A 20,998-nucleotide genomic window follows, 5' to 3' on the forward strand; every position below is an offset into this window, starting at 1 on the left:
TACAAACAGATACTACCTTAGGGTAGAGGATATGAAGGTGTGTTCCAACTACATAGGAAGCATGCAGGTGTCGCTGTAAATACCTATCAAAATAGACTTCAAACCAACACTAGTGAGAAGAGGTAAGGTCATTTCATTCTTACTGAAGGAACAATCCTTGAAGAAAAGATGATTTAAAAAATATGCCCTAAACACAGGTGCACCCACCTTGATAAAACAAATAGGATCATCTATAAAGCCATAAAGTGACCCTTATAAATAGCAGTAGGTGATGTCGATACTCCACTCCTAGCAATTGACAAGTCTTCCCTATTAAAGAAAAAAAAACAGACATAGTAATGTTAAATGACATCATAGATCAAGAGGACTTAACAGAATCTACAGAACGTTTCATCCCCCAAAACATTCTTCTCCACAGCTCATGGAACATTCTTCAAAAGAGATCACATGTTAGGGCATAAAGCAAATCTTTACAAACACAGGAAAATTTGACAAACCCCTTATAGTCTATCTGATCACAGTGGATTACAAACACATAGTAAAAGAAACTGTAAAACTTACACAATTTCATGGAGATTAAACAATGCAGAAATGAATGGTGAATATGTTATTCTATAAACCAAGACCTAAATTTTACAAAACCCTATGAGAATGGGAACACAGCATACCAGACCTAGGAGTTACAATGGAAGAAATCCTAAGAGGTGCATTTATATCTCCCAAGTGCCTACATGAAGAAAGAAAGAGCTCTCAAATAAATAACTTAGCTATGTCCTGTAGGATCCTGGTAGGAGAACAAGCCAAACTCCAAATCACTAGATCATTTAAGACCAGTAAAGGAGTCAACAGACTGGAAATGAACAAAAATTAGGAGAGATAAATACTTTATTTTTATGTTCTTCAACACTGACACCCAATCTGCCTATAAGACCACTTGACTCTCTTGCCCAAATCTCTTTCAAAACTATCCATTTCTATCCTCTAGTGCTTATTGCTTGTTTTAGTTTTCTTCATGTGTTGATCAGAATTCTTAGGACTACAATTCATTATGAACAGATATTTATTGACCACTAACTCTGGAGGCCAGGAAGTCCAAGACCAATGTGCTGCTGGCATCTGGTGAGGACTTTCTTGTGGTACCACTACACAAAAGGGGAGGAGGAAGGGAGAGAGGGAGAGGGTGAGGAAGGGTACGGGGAAGGGAGAGACAGGGATAGATGGATGGATAGATAGATAGACTTGTCTTATAAACGCACCAGTCCACTGAGTATCATCACTCCTTTGACGTCTTACTCCTTCTGCAGTGGCAGTAAGTCTTAGCAGGAGCTTTGTTGTGGGTCGGTATTCAGACCACAATGCTCTGCAAGGCAGGCCATTCTGCTCCAATCTATTCTCCACTCAGTTCTAAGAATAAACTTTGCAATGCCTACATTTGATCACATCATCCTTGTTTACAATTTATCAGTAGCTTTCTATCGATGCTGTAATAAGATCCTAATTCCTTCCCGGGTTGGTAGTGCCCTGTGAGATCTGGCATACCCCTCTTCTTCTGGATGCCACGTTACTGCCAGTCTCCCTTGATCCTTGTGCTCCACCGTTACCGGTCCCTTTCTCTTCTGCCCTCAAGTGTCTTTGAATTTTCTGTTCCACCTGCCTGGATGTCTTTCTCTACAACTCCCCATGTGGTTGCCTCACTCAAGCAGCTGTGGCCATATTAAGCCTTTCTGCAGCACTGAACCTGAACTAACCGATCTCGGAGTTCTCATGGTCTCTCCTTTATTTTTCTACTGATTTATATGAATGAACTTACTTTATGTTTGTTTATTACTTACCGTCTCTTTTCCCTAGATTTTAAGTCCCCTCCAGTCAGTGGCCTTGTCTGTCTTGTCTAGTTCTTCAACACTTGTCAGGTCTTGAGGAGAACAGGCACTTCATAAACATTTGATTGAATAAACGAGCACAAAATGGTTCAGCACAGATGGAATTGTGCGGCTCAGTCTCCACAAATATTTCCCCACATTTTACCCAGTTCTATAACTTTTTACAAGATGAGTTTTGTATCAAAGATTATGAAAAATAGAAACATCCAGTGTTTTCTAGGCTCATTCTTTCTAGGGGGTTCTTACTCTCTTTAACTTGTAATTGTTTTTCTTTGACTCTCATGTATTTATTGTCTCATTTATTCAGTTTTTAAACTTTAGATTTTTAGATGACTTATGATCACTGCCACGCTGTTGTATGTGTGAGCACACACATGTGAGATGTACATGGAAGCAGCCCATTAGCACATCAGTGTGAGGATTGCAAAGGACAATTTTGTGGAGTCAGTTCTCTCCTTCCACTTTTTATGGGCTCTTGGGGATCAAACTCAGGTCTCCATGCTTATATAATCGGGTGGCAAGCCTCCTGATCCTTTGAGCCATATCGTAGGTCTGATTCATTCTCTTTTTAAAAAGCCCATTGTAAGTATGAGATTGTACAAAATATACAAACAACATATATATTTAAGACACATGTCTTATTTTTACAACCAACTATTTGGGGGAGGGTCAAGGGGGAGGTCAGTATACTAAAAGCCTCAATGTATGGGTAACAGTGGAACATGGTACATCCAAAACGCTCTCCATGGGAGGAGAGAGAGAAAACTTTTTTAAAAATCTATTTATGTTCATTTAAGATGCAAATAGTGATATATTATTTTAAAATAACATACTCTTCATATATTTGGAGTTATTCAAAATTTATATTGAGAAAAATGTATGTATTTTCAGTATTGCTGTAGACAAAGACTGTTCAATTTACTGTTGTTTTATATCAAACAACTTTTATAATACTCATTTCTTTTTTTTCTTTTTTTGGGGGGGGGAAGGATTTTTTTTTAGGTATTTTCCTCATTTACATTCCAATGCTATCCCAAAAGTCCCCCATACCCTTCCCCCCACTCCCCTACTCACCCACTCCCACTTTTTGGCCCTGGCGTTCCCCTGTACTGGGGCATATAAAGTTTGCAAGTCCAATGGGCCTCTCTTTCCAGTGATGGCCGACTAGGCCATCTTCTGATACATATGCAGCTAGAGACAAGAGCTCCGGGGTACTGGTTAGTTCATAATGTTGTTCCACCTATAGGGTTATAATACTCATTTCTATTGTTACAATATTTTATAAATTTTAAAGAATATCATAAAAAACAAAAGGTATTGCAGGTTTTGAAGGGGCGGGTTTCTCCAGGAGGAGTTGGGGTACAAAAAGGAAAGGAGAATGTGATCTAAGTCTATTTACTCAAAATATGTTTTTAAATGTTAACAAATTCAGATATATCGAAATTATGTATATTTTCTCATCATAATGCAACAAAACTTAAATCAGAAAAGAAAAAAATATATCATGCACTTGGTCCTTTGACCAGGGTTTGGTTCCCACACCCACATGGCAGTGTGAAACCATTTGTAATGCCAGTTTCAGTCTTGTGATGTCCTCTTCTGGCTTCCATGAGCACTGAATATAAAAGATTTGCTGTAAATGCTGGCAAAACATTCATCTATATTAAAAAATATAAGCAAAAGATCTCGAGGTCATAGTAGGCTACATATTGATTTGGAGGCCAGTCCAAGTTACATGAGACTCTGTCTAACAACAACAACAACATAATAAGAAGGCTAGAAATGTAGCTCTGTGCTAAAAAGTTTGCCTGCCATACACAAGGCCTTGGGTTCAAGTCCTAGCACCACAAAAAATGAAAAGGAGTTTGACCAGTTGTTATTCAGAATATTAACTAACATTTCTAAAGTTGGAAGGTCCAGTCCATCAACTCAGGCAATGGGGTAGTCACAGCTGAACGTTTTTCCTCACAAGACATGCTTACCTTCTAGTCACCTTGGCTTATGGGAAAAGAGGGATTGAACTTATCGATGGCCCCTTTTTCATGCTGGGTTAGCACATTTTATCTCACAGTTTTAACTACGATGCACCTGAGTGGTTCTCGGAACTGATCCTAGTTGTAGTTCACTGAGTTACTTAGATATTTAGATCATTTTTCATCAAGTCTGGAAAGTCTCTAGCTACTAATTTTCTCTTTTCTTTCTAGACTAGAATACCCACCATATGTGGGTTGATTCACTTGGCTTCTGCTTGTCTCTGAGATCTGGCTCCTTCCCATTCATTCTTCTTTCTGATTCTCAGGTGGGATGTGCTCCACTTGCCTGTTCTCAAGTTTGCTGGTTCTTGCGAGATGCTGTCCATCTCCACTAGTGACAGCTTCAGCTCCAGAGCATGTGTGTGGTTCTCATTTGTCTTGTCTAACATATGCTGATGAGCTCTTTTCAAAGGCTGGTTTTGTTTTTTTGCTTTTCATATTTTCCTTTAGTTCTTTAGATTTATTTAAAATGGAACATTTAAGGGGCTGGAGAGATGGCTCAGAGGTTAAGAGCACTGGCTGCTCTTCCACAGGTCCTGGATTCAATCCCCAGCAACTACATGGTGGCTCACAACCATCTATAATGAGTTCTGGTACCCGCTTGCAGGCATACATGCAGGCAGAATATTGTATACATAATAAATAAACCATTGGTGCTGTCAGCTCTCCAGAAGGTAGATGTTAGCTCCGCCCTGCCGCCTCTAGCCGTGGCCGCTGCCTCTGATGGCCCCTTGCTGCCACTGACAGGGAACACTCGAGAGAAAACTTAATACTTGACTGGTTACAGTTTTTACTGTCATGACAAAAACCCTACAAGGAAGGAAGGTTTTTTTTTTTTTTTTCCTCACAGATGGAGCGTACAGTTCACCATGGCCAGGACATCATGGTGGCCGGAATGTGAGGTGGCTGCTCTTTGTCATCCAAAGGCAGGAAGCAGAGGAGATGAAAGCTTATGCCTGGCTCTGTTTCTCTGTTTGTTTGTTTTTTTTTTAGTCTAAGACCCTAACCCATAAGATGGTGCAACCTACTTTTAGTGTGGATGTTCCCACTTCAATTAACTTAATCTAGAAAACCACTCAGGGTTGGGCCTGGATGTTCATTTCCATGGTGATTCTGAATCGCATCAACTTGATAATAATGATTAGCCATCACAGGGCTGACCTAATGATGAAGATGATACAGTTGAAACAGCATTTGAACTGGGGGTTTACAAGTCAGGCTTTCAGTGGGTAGCCCTTGGAGTGGAGGAGACAGAAGCATTTCCATTAGCACGCATGGTCTGAGAAAGGGTCCAGGAAGGTCAATGGCGTGATTAAGAGGTAGGCTGAGCTGCCTTTGGGATCTGGGGCGACTCAGTTGGTTGAAGCCTGGTCATAGAAAGCTACTAAATCTAAGCAAAGTAACTTAGTATTCTTTCAATGGCTGGTGAAGTACCAGTGGAACTTTCCTGTTTGTTTTGTTTTGTTGATCCAAGTGGGGCGAGATCTTAACCTCAACAGAGCCTTTGGAAGGTCATGTCATATTTCTGAGCCCATCTCTTCAGTGGTAGACTACAAGGATTTAAAAAAAAAATCTTGTCCCACAGTTTCTACGAAGATTAGGAGTAGGTGACAAGAGTGGCAATTATTGATTGTAACATTGGATTTATTGGGCTAATTATTTTAGTATTATCCTGGCCTGTTTCCATAGTCTGAATGATGATCTATCGGTTTGTTAGGACAGTTTCACAGCACCTTGTATGAAATATTTTCTGGGAGATTCTCTGAAATATCACCTTCTTGATTACTTTGCTTTTTACTCCAAATGGGAACTACAGTGTCTGGGAAGCTCTGAACAGCTGCTCCTCTAAGTCTTTTATTCTTGCCAGCACGGATGAAGACTTACGGAAACAGCCAGTAAGTAACACTTTAAAGCAAAGAAATAGTCATAGAATTTGAATGTCCCTTACTGGGCAGAGAAAACTGTCCAACAAAAACTCCTGCTATATTCTATTCTCTCTCCCCTGCCTTTCTCTCTTCCTCTGTCCCTCCCTTTCTTCCTCCTTTTTCTCCTCCTCCTCCTCTTCTTCCTCCTCTCCCACCTCCTCCTCTTCCTCCTCCTCTCCTCCTCTCCATCTCCCTCCTCCCCCTCTTTCCTTTCCCCTTCTCCCTCTTCCTCCTTCTAAGTTCATGAATACTTCCCCTGCTCTAGAGTACTAGGCTATTGGTTCCAATACATACTAAATGCATGAAGAAATAGGAACTCTGAGAAGGAGGATTGATTATGTCCCTCAAAGGATCAAAGCACATTGCTTCAGCACTCAGAAACAAACCTCACAGGAGAAAGAGAATTTGAGCAAATTCCCCCTATTCCACTTTCTGGATAATGCTACATATTCTGATACATTTTCATCAATGCTACCTCTTTAAAGTTGAAACAAGAATTGCTCACTGGAAGGACACATGCTGAAATTGATCACTAATATCTGTGTGATTTAGGGGGAGATATTATTTTTTTTTAAATGGATAAACACTTAAATATAGTGTTAATCTCTCTAGGCCCAGGCTCAGCACCAGGATATCACATCAATAACAAACACTGCCCTGCCACACCAATACCCAGAAGATGATCTTTGCTTTCTGTTTTAAAATGAAAAAGACGATCATCTCTATCTCTTTTAAAATAAAAAGTCAGAGGGTTGAAAGTCATAGTACAAGCAAACACTGTGGCCTAACCAATCCATAGTGATGGCTTTCAGACAGTTTGTACATCCCACCATGCACCCCAGTGGAAGGAGGGTGGAAAGAAGGTGCATAGGTATAATTGAAATGAGAAGCAAGCACCACAGAAGATCTCACTATAATTATTCATGATAAAACATAATCTCATTTTTGTTTTGGTTTTTGGAGATAGGGTCTCATTATGTATCCTTGGCTGGTCTAGAAGTAGCCCCGGCTGACCTCAAACGTAGCGAATCTCTTAAGTTGGCTGGGTAAGTGCACCATGGCTGGCCTGCAGTTACCTTAAACAAGAAAATAAAACCAAGACACAGCATCATTTCCAAATGTGGAACCTCTGCATTTGCAAAATGGAGTGTTCAGAAATGCATGCAGAGGTTGATGTGGGGCTGTGCGTGCTCTGGCAGGTCCGGCTGAGTCTGAGAATTGGATGCGATTTAGCGGTGGCCCTTGTGTGGATTTCTCCAACAATTAGCTGACTCCTCTGGGTCAGGTGGTTAAGTTCCCAGAGAAAGAGCAACTCCCACTGCAAGCTTGCTCAGAGTTCAAGGAAGTGTGACAAGAGCTGACCATAAACTAGGGTTTGGTTTGGAAAGCCACAGAGCTGCTTCTCAGGAGAGGAGTGGTGTCACTACCAACAATGTTAGAATTAGAAGATTACATAAGCTAACTTATTGAGCAGCCTTAGGATGCAGTTCCAGCTTTGAGCGATTACTATTATTGTTTGTGGGGCCACTGAGATTTTTGTTGCCAGATAGTCACTGCTGTCAACCAAGAACCCAGTCTCTGAGTGTTCATCAACAGTGGGTCAAGCCTGGAACCCTGAAGTAAGTGTCGAGCAGTGTTCAGTGAATCAGGAAGATGGGCTACCAGATATACCCCCTTGCTTCCTGAAGCTTGTACTATATGCTGAGACTGCCCTCAGACAGAATTTGTCTCAAAGCCACACCATTTAAAAAAAAATGTAATATGATCAATCAGCTGGAAACCGCAAATGTAAATTATGCAAAGAAAATGTATAAAAATACTAGTGGTTTTCTCTGAGAAAGGTACTTTTAAATCACTATTCTATCACTTCAAGTTTTTCTTTCAAAGCAATGAAACTTCATTGCTTTAATAATGGAGAAAAGAACACTTTTTTTCAAACGAGATTGCTCTAACCAGAAGTACGGCAAGGCGCTTGATAAATTTGACTTTAAAATTTTATAGTTTATTTGCAGACACAAAAAATATCCCTCTGAAGATCTTTTTGTCCCCACCCTGATGTGACTGGAGCCCAAAACAGCACCGTCATTGGGGGGACCCAGGTCTATTGTGCCACATTTTGTTTATCATCTGGGTACCCATTAAAGCATATACTCATTCATATAGAAATACTCTTAGGCATATAAGTGGGTTTATTTACATATTTTCAATTCCAACTTATGTTAAAAATCAGCAACCTGCTCATGTAGTTAAAACTCCTTCAAAGCACAAGCCATTCAATGAAAAGGCTTCCTCTCATACCCCTTCCTTATCGAACTCCTTTCCCTGGAGGCAAAAGTGGATTTCATCGGCTCCTTTTTTCCTTCACCATATACATTTTGTGCACATACAAATAAATATATTGATGTAGTCTAAAATTGACAGTGTGAGAAGAATGCTGTCTTAAAGATATCGTAGTCTGTGAAATATTTTATTCATAAAGACGCGTCGTGGCAAGGTAGGAGTATTTTTAATGTGCTAAGTGAAAAAGAGTGGAAGCGTTTATTTTATAAGTTCCTGCCATGTGTCCTGTGCAGTTGCGGTTCGACATTGCAATGCTATACATCTTGTTGAGTTCCATGAGTAGCATCATTCTTAGCAGGCTGCCCCTGTTGTGTTCACCTCCCTTGTCTTCTGTACTCCTTAATATCTTCTTTTCTTAGAGCCAAAGGATTACTGCTTCCCTGTGTTCCACATATGGTAAAGAAAGACAGTGATTTTTTTTTTTTTAATTACAGACGGATGACCAGGTTAACCAGGGACTGAAACCAGAGGTGGCAAGGCCCTGTATCAACAGAACTCCCATCTATGACTTTACAGCATTTAGCACTCTAATATGATGGAAGTTATCTTGAGCCACCATGTGGTTGCTAGGAATTGAACTCAGGACCTCTGAAGAGCAGTCAGTGCTCTTAGCCGCTGAGCCATCTCCCCAGCCTGGAAGTTATCTTGAGTGTTCACTAGTCTGCCTCACCAAGCAGGGACTCTGCTTCCAGCTTTTACAAGAGCCTTTGATAAAAAGTTAACCGGTCCATAATAAATATTGGTTGCGCTGAGGAAATAGCTTAGTTGGTAAAGTGCTCACCGTGCAAACAAGACCACTTAACTTTGAGCCAAAGAAGAAGCGGAATTAAAAAAAAAAAAAAAAAAAAGAAAAAAGCTGAGAATACTGGTGTGTGTTTGTAATTCCACTGGGGCTTTGGGGAGGTGGAGACAGGTGAGTTTATGGGGTTCGCTGGCTTTCCAGTCTATTCTAGCTGATGAGCTTCCAGCCAGTGAGAGACACTGTTCCAAACGAAAACGGTGGATGATGCCTGAGGATTCACACACACACACACACACACACACACACACACACACACACACACAGGTACACTTACTACTTGTGTGGGTGACCTGTGCTGTGTCAGAGAGTTAAATAGTCTCTGGTCAGGAGCACCAAACTGGACACCATAAGACAAATTTTCTCAGAATATTCTTTCCTGGGAAGCAATGTTAATATTCACATTTTCATCTTGCAGCATTTGCAACATGTACATCGGGCAGATATGAAGTTGTAGTGCAGTTAGATACCGGAAAGGGATGTAAATGAGTTGGGACCAGTTCTAGCTAGTGGTGGGTCAGCCTGCAGGGGGACCCGCCTGAGTGCAGGAACAGCTGCCACAGGCAGAAAGGGAAGGGCCGCTTTGAAGAAGCCTGCCTTATGGGTTTATTCATCTCTTAAGGAGGTGGGAGGCCAGCTGGAGACAAAGGACAAGCACCTGTGTGTCTGAGACGAGGCTGAGATGAACACACACACACACACACACACACACACACACACACACACACACTATCAGGATCCACTTGGCAGAGAAATCTGACATAATTCTTTCTGGTGTTACCGAAGAACAAATAATCTTTAATCACAGCTATAGGTTTGGAAGCTTGTTTCAAGTGTTTTTCTTCTCCCCTAAACAGAGAGCCCTCTGTCCTGTGTTAGTCTGATCTATGACAGGATCCCTGTAGGAGGGAGAGGCTGGAAGATTCGCCTAAGGTTACCAAACAGTACCCAATGACAAATGTGCTAATAGCATTCTGAAAGATTTGCATAGTTCTCTATCACCATATTGTTCCAATCTCACCAGAGGAAGCCATTCTGGTATTCCCTAACGGAGTTACTATGCTTTGGGTAATTTATATTCTTTAATTTTACTGCTAAGAGAAACAAAGCTAAGAAAGGCTGAGTGTCTTGCCTTCCTTAACAGAGGTGGTATCCTATTGTTAGCACTCAGAGTCTCTTGTAATATTTGACTTTAGGCATGTGTTCTAGAACTGACAGTTGGACGTGGTCTACAGATTATCCGTTAAAGCTGTAAGGTGCCTTATGGCACATGTTTAACCAAATAAAATTATTTTCCCCAGCTCATGCCATCCTGACAGTTTGCAAAAACCATCTTCACCTTCCTCCTTGCCCCATAAAAAGTGGCTGCAGCTATTTTTAAACCCAAGGTTTGTAGAAGGGAATGTAGATTATAAATCTAGTTTAGTTGAATTTATTCAGAAATTTGTCACACTGGATATGAACTTTCTTGAGTCCAAGTAAAAGAAAAATGGAAGATCATCAAATCTCTCTCTCTCTCTCTCTCTCTCTCTCTCTCTCTCTCTCTCTCTCTCCCCCCTCTTTCTCCCTTCCCCTCATCCTCTGACCACACCCCTTCAGGTTTATACCAGACTAGTTGCAGAACCAGAAGGAAAAGCCCAAGTTTCTTGCTCTCAGTTCAGGAGGTGGCTACATTGACATAGAAATAGCAACGTCAATGAATCTTTGTTGCAATAGTGTTTACTAGCAAAACAGCTCCAAGTCAAAACAAATATCAGCACAAAGAAAACCGTGTAACAAAATACTTGTCAAACTTGTACAAATGAGTGGCCTATTTAAAAAGAACTCCAAATGCAGGAACACTTTTTTTTTTTTTTTTATCAGCCCTTAACTTCTGTAGGCAACAAGATACAGTGTATCCATTACCTCATTTCTGTTTAGGTCTTGTCTTAGTTAGGGCCAGGGTTTCTTTTACTGAAATGAAACACCAAGACTAAAAAAGCAAGTTGAGGAGGAAACTGTTTATTCCACTTCCACTTCCAGATCACAGAAGGAAGTCAGGACAGGAATGCAAGCAGGGTGGAACTTGGAGGCAAGAGCTAATGCAGAGGCCACGAAGGGGTGCTACTTACTGGCCTGCTTCCTGTGGCTTGCTAAACCTGCCTTCTTATAGAACTCAGGACCCACCACCCGCTAGGCCTGCCTCCACTGATCCCTACTGAGATGACTAAATGTCTTACAGCAGGATCTCATGGAGGTATTTCCTCCACTGAGACTCCTTTCTTTCTGATGACTCTAGCTTGTGTCAAATTGACACATAAAACCAGGCAGTACAGGTCCCTTATGAGATTTGTCTGAATGTTACATTTATTTTTATAACTTCGGGATAAATTCAATGATACTGCTACTTTTCTGTCCTGATAAAATAATGAAAAGATTCTAATAAAATGTGCTTATAGGTTCTACTGTCTAGTGACTAAGTAGCAGCAAGCACCACTTTTTAAAAAAAATATTTTATGAAATAAAAGCAACTTAAATACAGAAGTCTTTGGGACTTAGTCAAAATTACACAAAGACTGAGAAAAATTCTACTGTGATAATCGTATCTGCAGGACAGCTCCGTGGCCTACTTCCACTCCACGATTAACAGCAAGCCTACTAGTTGAGTAATGTTGGTATGTATCATGCTCTCCTTTGATGCTTGTACATTGATGAGCCCAGGGCTAGGGCCTCGGAAACTTTTTATCTGTGTTGTCTGAGGCAGGAGGTTTCATCACCTGCCGCCACTAGATGGTGCTTGTCATTCTAACAAAGCTTCCTGCAGGAAGTTTTCTCTGTGTCTCTACTAGGACCATAGGTGGGAAAGAAACTTGATTAATAAACTAAATAGTAAATGGGTAAGTAGTTCAGAAGGCTATAAAGCACAGAGAACTATTGGTCAAAAGCCAAACAAGCCATTACCAGTTAGGATTATAGTAATTCCACCAATCTTTTCTTTCTTTCTTTTTTTTCCCCCTGGATATTCAACCCAGACCTTGCTCCTGTTATGCAGGCATTCTACTATTGAGCTAAAGCCCAGGACCCCTTACTTCCTTTATTGTGTTGTTTTATTGAGACAAGTCTTACAATATATTCCAGGCTGACTTTGAACTCACTCTGTAGCCCAGGCTGGCCTGAAACCCTTCTTTCATGTTGAATTACAGGTATGCTCTACCACACCCAGACTTTTCTGTTTGTTCTTTTCATCCTCAAACTTTATGATCCATAGGAGAAAAAGAGCAAATTAATCTTTCTCTGTGTTTATAAGAATCAAAGGTGATAGGGCATATGTTAGGACAAGTTGGGGGGGGGGGGACAAAAACAAAAACAAGACACTCAGTATTTATTGTCCTTGCTTGGAATGGCAAAAGCAAAGGTGACCGACCACACACAGAGTTAACAAAAAGTTAATCATGACCTTTCCAAGGAAAGCACATGAATCTCTATTACTGGACAGTAATCAATAGGAAAGGAAATGGAACATGCCTTTTTAATTGTGGGATCGCAAACACCAAGTGGAGAGTGATAACAGGGCTAGCAGGCTGTCAGCCAAGGCCAATTCTTTTCTCATTAATTTAAGACACATACCAAATTTTGCTCCACAGTACTCATTCTCGCCTCCCACCCCCACCCTGCTCACCAGCTCTGTACCCCCTTACAGGGCAAATTCTTGCCAATCTTGATAATAAGGTGCCTCCAGGGGTTACCTATCAATTTGCATGAAGGGTATTTTGACGTAATTTGCAGCCAAGCACATGGGAAATGTGTTTCTTGGACTTTTCCTTTCTCAGACAGTCACTAAAGCTGACTATTCATGGCTGGTTCACGACTATAATGAGAAATTGCCAGCTATGTTGAAATACATAATCCACAGCGTGAAAAACTGCTGATCAGCAGTGGCAAATTCTTAATACAAAAGTGATTCTTTTTTTTTGCTCATGAGCTTTGGGGTTGCTGATTCTTGCTGTGTGTTTAGGAGTGACAGTTACTTTAAACATTAGCCTAGAGACAAAATACAATTGCTGGGGGGAGGGGATTTAAAGATCATGTCTTGTTCCACCTTCACTTCTCAATTGCCCCTATCGCTGCTGTAGGTTTTGTAGAATGTGTGAACATGAACGTAAGCCAGAAATGACAACAGCCAAACACATGACATTAGTGCATTTTAATTTCAGACATTAGGCAACTTGGGGTGGTTCCCAGTGCTTGCTGAGTGTTGAGTAAGGGTTTTATACACACCAGCTTTCCCCAAACACAACCTCGGTATCTGCTTCTCCAACTCCAGGGGGACACCATGTATCTTCTCTAGTTCTAGATACTGAAGGAAAGGAAAGGAAAGGAAAGGAAAGGAAAGGAAAGGAAAGGAAAGGAAAGGAAAGGAAAAAAAGTGATTCTACTATTAATCTATTTCACCTCTACACCCAAAGTCCCCCTTCTCAGGCATCTTATTAACCTATGTTAGAAGTGTTGGAAGCAAGAGTTAGTATGTGAGATGACTTCTCCCGGGCTTATGTGTTTGGGTGGCTGTGTGGAGTCTCAACAGTGACTTTCACATACAAAATGCATGAACAGGAAACACAGACATGCTCGCACCATATGATATGTGGCATAAGCCCATTAAATGGCCACTCTGCAGGAGTTTTCAGAACATTAGATGGGGTCTGTGTTGGCAACTGCTCACACCCTAAAGGACTGATGGCAGCAGTACTGGGCTATTGACATAATTGTGATTTGCTTGGCAAGGGGGTATTTAATTAGTTTCAACAGCATAGTAAATATGAAAGATCATTTTGCAAATGTTAGATGGCTGAGGGTGTTTCCTTAATTCAGACATAAGCCACCAATGACACTCCTGTGTCCCCCAGACATTCTTTGTCAAAAAAGATGACTGGTGACTTGACATGGGCGCTGACAACACTTTCTTTACCAACACATGCCAAGTTTTGTAGAGTAGCATCCGGAATGATCTGGGCTGGGGAAAATCGCAGGCAACTTCAGGTTCTTCCCATGTGGGGGGGACTGAGGTCAGCTGGGTGAAAAGTTGAATCTATCTCTGGGTGCGAGAAGCCTGGCAAGGCGAGACTGCGGGGTCGGGGGGCCAGATGCCCCCTCCAGCCCCGGGAGGGCGCAGCGTGCTGAGCCCCCGGCGAGGGCGGCGCAGCCAGAGGCCCCTCCCCTCCGCCGAAGCCCGGGCGGCTGACGCCGAGCGGCGGCCGGGAGCCGAGGGGGCCGGGCGGGCGCGAGCGAGGGCAGGGCAGGGGGCCGGCCGTGGCCACTCGCCGCTTTAAATATGGATCGCGGGCTCGCGCTCGCCGCACAGCTTCGGCCGCCTAGCCCATCCCCGAGCCCGGCCTCGGCTGCAGCGTCGGTTCCCGGCAGCCACACAGAGAGCCGGGCGCACACGCGGGAACTGCGGGAGGCAGAGTAGAGCGGAGCCGCCCCGCCGCCGCCGTCCCCTCCCCGAGGCCGGCACCTCCGCTCCGCGTCGCCGATCCCTCCCCGCGGGGCCGACCCTCCCGCGGCCACCCTCGCCCCTCAGCCGCCTCCCCGACGCACAGTGCGCAGCCACCCACCCGGCGCCAAAGTTGCGACCGCTGCCCCGCGCGCTCTGCAACCGGCCGCGTCAACTTCCCAGCCCACGCCGCCCGGGTCCCCGCGCTCCCCCGCCTCCCAGCCCCGGCGGCGCGCGGGGCAGAGCTTAGGTGGCGGCGGCGGCCGAGGTGGCGGCGAAAGCGGCGGCGGCAGCGGCGGCGGCGGCCGCTGCAGCCTCACACTCGGTCGCCAAGCTGGAGGAGCGACGGAAGCCCGACCCCAGGAGGTGAGTGGCCCAAGCGGTGGCAGGGAGGGTCGGCCACGTCCCCATGTCTCGCCCGCGGGGTGGGCACTGGGTGGCAGTCCCGCAGGGCGCGCGGGCGGCCTCGGTGCGTCCAGGGAGGGACGCAGAGAGAGAGAGAGAGAGAGAGAGAGAGAGAGAGAGAGAGAGAGAGAGAGAGAGAGAGAGAGAGAGAGAGAGAGAGAGAGAGAGGTCAGTGGCGGGCCGGGCATCCCCTGGGCTGGGTGCCGGAGAAGTGTGGACACCGCTGCTGTTGCTGCGGAAAAGTACTTTTTATTCCGTCTAAGCGTTCAGATGACGACTTTGGGTGGTTCTGTTTTACCCCTACTGCATAGCCGCCTGCACGTAACCGGGCGTTGTTGCCACGACTGTGGGGCCAGTAGACGCCCGGGCTGGGCTCAAGAGCAGTGACACTGTGTTTCCTTGAGCCCGGGTGGTCGCGGTGTGGCTGGGAACCTACTTGAGGGGGGACACACCTCCAGATCCTTAAGCTCTGGAGGTTGGGGCAATAGTGCCATCGAGGCCGTGGTCCCTACTTCACTGTCCGCTCCAGGACTGGGCACTTGCATCTCTCCCTGGCACGCCGGAGGCGGGGGTGAGTCAGGCAGATTCTCTGCAAGCGGCACACATTTATTTGCAAGGGGGTGGGGGGATTTCTGTGGGCTGGCGACCGCGGAGCTCTCTCTCTCAGGTACTGGGCAGCATGTGCATCTTGGCAAGGACAGGTGATTCCTTTCTTAAGTGCATTGCCCTCAGCCTTTGCCAGTCTGTTAAGAACTGCCACTGAGCGACAGCAGCTAACTGCAGCGGGCTCCACAAAGAGGAAAGTTCTCCGAGAACAAAAGGGGAAAAGAAAACCCCTCAACTTGGGAAACGCCAAGAAAGCATTTCTGCCTCGGCTCTAGCAAGTAGAGCCCTTCTCGGTTCCCCGTAAAGGTGTAGCTTTGCCTTTCTCCACTCCTGGAGGCCCCACCTTCTCAGCAAGATTGCCTGCAGCAAGTTCTTCCAGTCTGAAGTTCAAGTGCTCAAAGCACCTTTCTCTTCCCCTTGCCACTTAACTTCTCTCTCCCTTTTCACTTCAGTGCTAGACAGACTTGCTCTGGGTGAGAACTCCCCGACGCTGGGCTGCAATAACACAGTCTCGAATCCTGGAAAGGCTCTTTCTTAAGGCGCGCTGCATCGAACTTCCCTTTCTTAATCAGGGACTTAGGGTTGCGATATTATCTGAATGGAAGTGTGTATTGCTCACTAGTGCCTATTCTCACTGTGATTTGAAGAGATTCTCTCTGGCAGCCAGTCCTGTGCTCGGCGGCTCAAAGACTTAAAAAAATGTTTCTAAGAACCCTGGTCCTTGTGTTTGTCACATTAGCGAAATACTTTCCAGTCATTATTGTACCTTAGACTGGGGCTATTTGTACTTCATTCAAAGGAAGCGTGCTTGCTTTGTAAAGCTTTCATAGAAGAGAAAAACTTTTACTTTCATTTTAAAGTTAAATCTAAACAGGATTCTGATCTCTCACATTAAATGGTGAAATTTAATAGTTTTTACCATATCTCCAGGTATAGGTGAGATGGTACAAAACTCCCATACCTAGGTAGGATAGGAAACTTCTGCTATGGATTCTTGAGGTATAGGGCACATATATGAATGGGGTGAGAGACAGAAAATGGGATATTTTGGTAGTGCCAGGATATTTGAGAAAGCAGAAAGCCTCATCCCTTTCTGTCTTACAGCATGAAAATGTCAGTATCATTATCTGGTTGAGGGCTATTTTTGAAGACATGCAAGGCAGGTGCGCTTTTCAGGTGGCCAGAAGTACGCTCAATTTGCTGATGTGTTCCTTTTGGTTCACTTTGTCAACATAAGAGAACTCGCAGTGTATGACAACAAGTGCCATCATTTTACACGAAGACATTTGGATTTACAGAGATACTGTATAAAAGGAAGACAGGCAACTGTAGTGGAGGAACAAAAAAAAAAACCAAAAAAACAAAAACGTGTTGGAAGCCAGGCAACCTTTGGGACATCTCCCAGCACACCCTGGTGGTAATCTCATTTTTCACTGAGCTCTGGCAAGTGCAATTTGAAGATTCTGATCTCTTGTTCTGATAACATGCACGATAGTCTCTAGCTCACAGCTTAAAGGAAAACAGCACTTAAGGAAGGAAACACAGTGGTGAATCACTGTAGGTAATCAGGTTTCCCTGCCTGCCTTTGAGGGCGCTGCAGTCCATGAGGACTGCTATTGTTAGGGGAGCCAGTCCTGGGAGAATGCACTGCTGCAGAAGTGTGGCCAGGATACTCTGTCAGCTTGTTCCCTCATGTTCCTTTTAAACTAGGAATAAAGGCTTAAGTCTGGATTTGATGCATAGTCAAGTCTGGGTTGGAATGAACAAGTGGAAGATGATTAAGGTTTCCAAGTTTGTTTGTTTGTTTGTTTTTCTCATTTCAAAACGGAAGAGATCAGGGTACATGACTGATTGGCCCGAGGAAGCTGTAAACAGACCACTTATCTTATTTGATGTTGCTTTTTTAAGGACAACTTGAAGACTCATGAAATTTGTTTTTAATGGGGCCCTTTAGCAAAAATGAACAGCTAGAGAAGACCCAGGAACCAAATAGGACTTTACCAAACTGTATACTACGACTCTTGCATATAGGTATTTTAGGGGATAAATTCTGTTTCTTTGATATAAGGTCAGGGGTACGTTGGATACAAATATTATTTGCCTAACTCCCAATGTTCAGACACTTGGTACATTTTGGTCATAGATGCTTGGGTCCTAACTTGAAGGCATTTCATGTACCCACCACTGCACGTGCTTAGCTATTTTTCCAGCCATAGATGTGGATATGTGGATACTTTTTCACACAGCGCTGTCTAATCTGCATAGTCACACACAAAACCACAGAAATTCAGAGGTGGCTTATTTTATTTTATCTTCGGCCACACTGACTACTATCACAATGGCTCCGAGGCTATGCCTTGTACTGCATTTCTCTGGCCTCAGCAGAGAGTGCCAAGGCAGTTGGCAAGGCCCCAAAGGAAGATGAGAGTGTGAATGGCCATGCCTTTATTTACCTGCTGTGAGATGGGAGAGGGAAAAACGCTTCCTCCAGTCTTCAACAGGAAGCGCACAGGGGTATACTCCTTAGTAATAATGTCTTTGTTGCCCCTGAATTAGGAGCTGTATTGAAAACGGATGGCAGTGGAAATAGTAACAACAGTTATGGTGAAACCGTTATTCATGTGTTGTTTGTGGGAGCCAAAATGCAGTCTTCTTCCCTGAAAATCAAGCAGATGGAAGAGGTTTTTATACTTAGCTGGGAGACTCAAAAAACCAAGACAGAGAACTTTTAAAAAACACCCTGAGAAGTTATTGGTGGAGGCTAGAATTCACAGTCTATCTGCAGACCACTGTTTCATCTTCATTGAAGGGCAATGGTGAAGAGGATGGGTGTTATTTCAGTCACACAGGAAGAGGGTAAAATAGATGAAAGTTCATCCCGTTTAATGTGATCTTCATCACCCCTAGGCTGTGCTGCCCATCAGCAGCGCCCACTTGCTTCAGGGCCTGAGGTTTGAGATGCTACAGAGCTGAAGGTGTTGCCCTGCTTAATTCTCAGTTTGGGTGTTTTCAGTTGTAACTTCAGTCTTGAGGGCTAAGTTTATTTTCATGCAGAATTCACACAGAAGTCAAGTACATGAAGCTTTGCCTAGGATACCTCCTAATGATTGCTGGGATCTAGTTATATAGCCATCTATTTCACATGTTCTCTGGAAAGAAAGGCTTGGAGCAGCAGAGAGACGAAGACATATATAGAAGAGGACTCCCGTCACTCAGGAGATCTCTTAGAGTCTTTGTATAGGAAGCACATTTGACATTTGAGTTATGATGGTTGTAAGAGCTCTAATATCACAGTCAACAGTAAACAAGGAAACAGAAGATAGAAATGGACTGGGATTGGTAGGTACATAGCAGATGCTGAGCGGGCTGAGTGGACAGCCCGTTGGTAAAGGAAGAGGAGACCCAAAGGCCATAAACGGAAGTAAAGCATAGAGCTTAAGATTTGATAGTGTCATGTATGGCAGTGCCCCCCTCTTCTTCTTTCCTTTTTCCCCTTACTCCTTTCATCAGCCTCACCTATTTAAGTTTTGATTGAGGTACAATATGTAGTCAGAATATCTCAAATGCCATTATAAAGCATCATTGAACAGCTCGACAATATTTGAGTGAATCCACCTCTGGGACAGGCACTCACATCTGGATGCAGGTCAATGGAAGCCTCCAAGGCTCTCGTCCCCTCCACTGTTAGCCACTGTCCCTTCAGCATTACCTTCTCACTCCTGAGGCTGTAGGTTACTTTACCTGTTACTCAGTTTTCCATGAGGAGCCATGCGGCATGTGCGTGGCGGTCTGACTGTTCTTGTTGGATGCTATGTTTGGGAGATTCAGTCTGGGTTCACGAGTAGCAAATTTGTTTACTCTCATTGTTCTGAGGTGAATTACTTCTGAGGAATAGCATGATCCATTTATTTGTTCCATTCTTGATGGATACTTGGGTTGTTTTCAATATTTGTCTCTTATGAAGTGGACTGATATGTATATTCCTGAATATATCTTTTAGTAAGTGTGGAGAGCTTAGTGGTGTGTGCTGAGTTCAGTTGTTAGATTTGGTTTAGTAGTTGGTATCTTCCCTCAAAGTTGGTTACAGCTTCATCCTTCTACATGCAGTGAATGGAAGTCTTCCATAAACATCTTTATGAACAGTGGGCCTTTTGTGCATTGCACATTTTACCTAGTCTGTATGTGCATATCACATCATGGATTTAATTTACACTGTCCAGTGTGCTCTTTGAAATGTTTATCAGGTATTCCATTAGTTTAGTTATCATTGTCATTTTTTTTTTTTTTTGCTCCTGAAGTTTCTGTCTAATATATTATCTCAAGAAAGGAAGGCTTTAATACCTGGGAAACTAATTTCATTTACTTGTTTAGAAAGCACAGCTAGTTGGGCAAACTTGTTCATCAGTAGTATCTTCTGCTAAGTACTGTCAGTATGTAAAGAGACTAGGAACGTTTGAACTTGACTGTCCCAATGATAGGAATCTATAAAATCCCATCCTTAAAAAATAGCCTAACACTCAACTTTGAACTAACACTCTAAGGCATGGAGAACTACCCTTGTCCATTACAGCAACTCAACATGACAGTCACATGTCTTGTAATGTTGCATTGCTCAGTGTTTGATGGAGACCTGCTTTTGGAAGATACATGAATTGAAGACCCAAATGTCTTATACTACCCAACATTTGATTTGCAGAATTTAAGACATTGTCAGTTTAAATCTTATTTTATTTTATTTTACTTTATTTTATTTTACCAAACTCACTATAGAACTAAACTCACAGAGGATGTTTCAGGCATTCACCAAATGAACTTTATTAAGCTTTGTTCTGACTTATACATATGTTAGTTATTATCATCATTGTGTCCAGCAGTGTTCTTTATTCGTGAATGGAGCCAGCACCCAGAGCAGTTGCTGGCATATTAATAAATGCTTGGCTCACTGGATGAACACCACATTTTGTTATCTTCCTTAGGTTCTTACTTGGAGTAACTCAAACTGAGTTTTGCAGGTTTTCCTCTAAGTCTTTTACTTTCTGTTGATAAAGCTGACTTGAGCAGGGGTTTGTGAAACATTACGTTAGAAATTGAGTTTTACCAGCCAGCAGTTTGAGTTCACCCGTTTCGTTATATGGGTCATATTAAGTCTGGGTCCCATGGAACACACACCGGACCTAAAGCACCCTTGAAAAATGATTATTTTGCACTTCAGTCTATGGATGATTCCCCTAAAGCCTACACGCCACATAATTTAGCCTGTGTAATTAGAGTGCTAGGCAACATATTTCCAGCTCTAGACTACTGGAGTGGCTCCCCCAGGCCGGAAACGTTGGAAACCATGTTGCACACGGAGTTGAACAGTTAAGGGAGACTCTGCACTGAAAGCTCCCGCTCAGAAAGAACCCTTTCCACCCAGTGTGGATACAGTGTTTCCCACACATGCCGGCTGTACCAGGAAAGTCAGGGTGCGGAGCACAGCCCTGCCAGCCCTGTGAAGCAGCAGCTCCTAACTCCTGCTTCTCAGCTAATGCTTGAGTTTG

The 20,998-nt window shown here is 43.4% G+C and overlaps 1 protein-coding gene across 2 annotated transcripts in view; it reads left to right on the top strand.

Annotated features, from left to right (window-relative positions):
• The window catches only part of Slc4a4 (solute carrier family 4 member 4), a 416,646-nt gene that overhangs the window by 61,566 nt on the left and 334,082 nt on the right, over positions 1 to 20,998 (top strand). Inside the window, exon 1 of one of the 2 annotated variants that reach the window (XM_085836839.1) lies at positions 14,694 to 14,813. The exons of the other annotated variant lie outside the window; for it this stretch is intronic. The gene's annotated coding sequence lies outside the window, so the exon portion shown is untranslated. Of the gene's footprint in view, positions 1 to 14,693; positions 14,814 to 20,998 lie in introns of those variants that run through there. 2 annotated transcript variants of the gene reach the window in all.

Source organism: Mus caroli, unplaced genomic scaffold, assembly GCF_978045245.1.
Source record: "Mus caroli unplaced genomic scaffold, Mus_caroli_1 scaffold_4, whole genome shotgun sequence".
Taxonomy (NCBI): domain Eukaryota; kingdom Metazoa; phylum Chordata; class Mammalia; order Rodentia; family Muridae; genus Mus; species Mus caroli.